Consider the following 4,593-nt stretch of genomic DNA (forward strand, 5'->3'; position numbering starts at 1 on the left):
ATGTAATTGTCTATCACAAAATGCAGGTATATATATTGAGAAACTTAGTTACATCCCATCAAAGCACCTTGTACTACAAGGCAAGGAAACTATAATGAAATCAATGAAGACTTTCATACCAAAAAAGATTTTATGTATTCTAAAATACCCGTATTACTCTTTTAGGTGTTTCTTTCTTAAATCATGCAGAGAATATGTTCTGTGTAAAATCTTTCTAAGATCATTTATTGGAAATATAGAATTTAAAAAAATAGCAACACCTAAAAACTTAATATAGCAATTCAAAGTCAATATAATGGCACATAAAATGAAGTGAAAAACCAAAATATATACTTTTTCTTAAATAGTATTGTTTATTATATCCAACTTGAAATGTCCAAACTCTGAAAGCTTATTTTTATCATATTATCCTTTCTTCAGATGTAATCAATATTATCATACTAGGATATATAAGTATAGAAAGAAACTGCTACTCGCATTTCCTAAAGTCATCTACTCAAATTAATTGTGCTTACTATTAGACAATAAAACTCAAAGTAGTCACAGAAATAAATAACACTAGAAAAGGGAACACTATTTTCAATTTGTCCCTCCTCATGCTCCCTTCACACCTGCTGAGAATTCACAAAAAAAAAAGGCCTTAATATTTTCACAGATAATGAAGTAGGCTTAAAGCATTCAAAATACAATATTTTGAAAAGTGAAAATCTCCAATAGGAAACAATGCTATAAAGAAAAGAGCTAAAATAATGTAATTGGTAACATGACAGAACCAATAAATTGGTCTGGAAAAGCAGAAGGCAGATGATGAAATTGCACTTAATTCTGAAGCAAGTCAGATCTATCCTATCATTCCTACTGCTTTCTAACAAAATAAGCATTTACAACATGGTTTTTCCCTTCCCTTACAAAAAGGCTCAGCACAACCATTTATACATTCTAGTTGGTTTTTAACATTTGGTCATAACTGATAAACAAGGTCACACAATTTTACCCTATCGAGTCTGCTGATCTGTATCATACTGCTGCATGGCAGAATCAGACAGTTCTAATACAGGATTTACAAACCCAGAATACTCAGAATTGCCATTATCATCCATTTCCGCACTAACAAAATCATTCTCCCACTCCAGCCCATTGGAATCATCAGAGGCTGATGTCGGATTACTTCCAGTCTTCTTGCTGCTGCACTTCAGTGCTGCCCGGAGAATGTCTTCCTCTGTTTTGGAACATTCTCTCATGGGAAGCATTCTAGTCATCCCTTCTTCATCTTCCCACTCTAGGTCTAAGGATGTGCTGTCATCATTTCCACTAGTTGATTTAGTTTTGGTCATTAAATCACAACTGCTTTCTGTATTTGGTGTAAGAAATGTGGCATCAGACGAGAGTCTACTACTTCGAAAAACTTCATACTGTGACTTTATATTTCTCAAACAAGATTCAAAGTCATCTTCTGGTCCTGAACTTCGATATTCTCCATTGTTGGAAGGATGACATCGCTGTGCAACTCTCTGCCTTTCTTGCTCTTTTTGAATTTTCTTATCAATGTCTTTCTGTTTTTCAGCAATAGAATCATAATGTCTTTCTCTTAGGTCAACAATTTCTTCCTCAGTAAGAGGTCTATGACTGCTTTCTGGACTTTCCCCTTCATCACTTTCTACTAGATTCTCAAACTCTATAGTTAAGTGCTCACCTCCTGAGCATGTTCTAAAATACTTGGATCCTCCGCCGCCTCCTACACGCTGCAGCCGCCCCGCTTCTTTGCGGAGCAGCCCGAAGCACTGTGTCCAGCAGCAGTTCCCCATCGCATGCCGCCCAGGGGCCGCCGCTCCTCCACCACCTCCCTCTCAAAACCCAAACCCAGGTCTGGCAGCCACATCCGCGCGGTGCGAGCTGAAAGGGGGTTCGGGGGACCGAGCGCGGGCCGGCCGGAGCGCGGTGGCCAGAGGGTTGGGGCGACAGGAGGGACGAGGCGCTCGGAACAAAGGCAGCGGTTACTCCAGGGGCCGCCAAGTCGATGCCACGTGAGGGAGGAGCGCCGGGCTGAGGGCTCCGGGCTCCTTCGTGGTCCGCATGGCCCCTATAGCCTCAGCGCCCAGCGCAGCAGCAGTGACCGCCTCCAGCCGCCAGAGAAGGCCCAGATGTGTTTCTTGTAAGCAGCAAATAGATGGGTTTTGTGTTTTAAACCATTCAGCCAGTCTGTGCCTTTTAAGTGGAGAGTTGAGGTCATTTACATTCAATGTGACTATTGATAAGTAGTGACTTTGCCCTGCCATTTTCCCAAAGACAGTTCTAATATATGCTTTGAACTTCCTGTGGTCTTTTACTGGGAGATTTTCTTCCTTTACCATCTTTCGTACTGATGGCCGTGTTTCTGTGTTTCTGTGTGCAACACATCTTTAAGCATCTTTTGAGTGCTGGATGAATAGTGACAAATTCTTTATATTTCTGTTTGCTACGAAAGGTCTTTATTTCACCTTCCTTCACAAATGGGAGCTTTGCAGGATATAATATTCTGGGCTGGCAGTTTTTCTCTCTTAGTACCTGGACTATATCTCGACATTCCCTCCTAGCCTGTAGGGTTTCTGATGAGAAATCTGCTGTGAGTCTAATTGGAAATCCTCTGAGAGAAATCTGACCTTTCTCTCTTGCACATTTTAGAATCTTTTCTCTATGTTTCACTGTGGTGAGTTTGATTACAATGTGTCATGGTGAAGATCTCTTTTGGTCATGTTTACTGGGAGTTCTATGTGTTTCCTGTACTAGGATGTCTCTGTCCTTCTCCAAACCTGGGAAATTCTCTGCTAGTATCTCACTAAAAAGGCCTTCTAATCCTTTCTCTCTCTCTTTATGCCTTCAGGAACTCCTAGAGCCCGAATGTTGGCTTAATAGTATCCTGTAGATTCCCAACAATAGTTTTTAGATTTCTAATTTCTTCTTCTTTTCTTTGGTTTGACTGTATACTTTCCTGTGCTCTGTCTTCCAAGTCTGATATTCTCTTTTCTATCTCACTGATTCTGTTTTTAAGGCTCTCAAATGTGTTTTTCATTTGTTCTATTGAATTCTTCATTTCATTTTGATTTCTCTTCAATATCTCAATTTAATGTTCTACAAAATTCCTCATTTCATTTTGACTCCTCCTTAAGATTTCATTTTCATGAGATTTTCTGTCCTCTCCTGTATGGATTTTTGTAGTTCATGCATTTATTTTTGATAGTTTCTAAATGTTCTTATCATAAATTCTTTGAAATCTGTTTCTTGCATTTCTTCTATCTCATCATCTTCATAATCTTGCATTGGAGTGTCATGTTCATTTGGGAGCATCATGATTTCTTCCTTGTTCTTGTTTCATTGGTGTCTGCATTTATTGTTGGCATTGTGGAGATATTCTTTAGTTTCTTCTTTTTTTCTCACTGTGGTGGCTTTTCTCATTATACTGTGACTCTAGATTAAATGGACTGTCTGCTTTTGGTGAATTGCTAGAGGCTTGGTGGGTGTAGCCAGAGAGCTCTATTCAGTTCTTCAGGGTTAAGGGTGTGCCAAAGGTGACACACCTGGGTTTGGCATGTTAAATCTTCTCTCTCTCTATCTCTCTCTTTTTTTATTCAGAAGGGAAGTAATTCCACTCAGCTGAGCTCTTCTCCGTGATGGCAATCAGTGCCTGAGCACCATCCCCAGTGGATATAATATTTGTCTGCTCTGTCCCAAGGACCACACAAAGGATCTGTGCAGTCCTCAGTGTAAGCTCAGATTCTCCTGCAATGTCTCTCACCAGGTTGCCAAGGTTACCGAGTTTGTGGTGTCTCCCACTGAAACTACTCATGTCTCAGCCACACCATGAGTTCTCCCACACACCCTCAGTTTTTTTTTTTTTTTCACAGTCCCGGTTCAAAAGCTCCACACATTCACTAGGTCTTAGTCTCCTGTTATTTCTCCCCACCAGAGTCAGGTTTTTCTGTTTGGTTGAGCATGGGCGAAGCCCTGAGTTGGCACAGCTGTTATGTATGTCCAAAATGGCACCTGCTCTGTTGTCTTGCTTGCCTTTGTAAGGTGAGTGGAGAGAGAGAATCGTCTCTGTACCATTTCCTTTTATTTATTTATTTATTTTTTTATCTCCTCTAGTTAGGCTGGTGTACTTTCCCCCATGGGGCTTCAAGCCTCGTTCCCTTTAGGCTCTTTCTGCTACTATTCTGCCAGTGTCTCGGGCTACTGTGGTTTTGCCTCACCTCCCTTTCCAGCACTGGTACGTAGACTCAGCAGCTGGGATCCCGAGCCATGGGTGCCCGTGCCCTCCATATGGGTTTACCATGTCCCACTAATTCTGGAAGAGTTTCCTATGCAGTTTTTTCCCTAACTCTTCCCTGAGACTACAGTATCTCCACTTTTATTAAACTATCTTTTCCTGGACTATCAGTGAGTTCCCTCCCTATTCCGCCATCTTGGAGCCCTCCTTCTTTTATAATTTCTCAAATGCATATTATCTAATGTATGTGTTAGAGTATCAGTTGGCATAAATTCAGGAAATTATTACATATTTGAAAATCTGTTTTCTAAAAGTTCATGTATATTATGGTTCATGGTATTTATAAATAT

At 40.4% G+C, this 4,593-nt stretch overlaps 1 pseudogene across 1 annotated transcript; it reads right to left on the minus strand.

Annotated features, from left to right (window-relative positions):
• Nucleotides 1–712: 712 nt before the first annotated feature.
• Nucleotides 713–2,124, minus strand: LOC100349068 (AP-1 complex-associated regulatory protein pseudogene; annotated as a pseudogene). Its single transcript, XR_016217150.1, has one exon. The product of XR_016217150.1 is annotated as an AP-1 complex-associated regulatory protein pseudogene (transcript).
• Nucleotides 2,125–4,593: the final 2,469 nt, after the last annotated feature.

Source organism: Oryctolagus cuniculus, chromosome 11 (assembly GCF_051225735.1).
Source record: "Oryctolagus cuniculus isolate XC-2025 breed Fujian yellow rabbit chromosome 11, ASM5122573v1, whole genome shotgun sequence".
Classification (NCBI taxonomy): Eukaryota; Metazoa; Chordata; class Mammalia; order Lagomorpha; family Leporidae; genus Oryctolagus; species Oryctolagus cuniculus.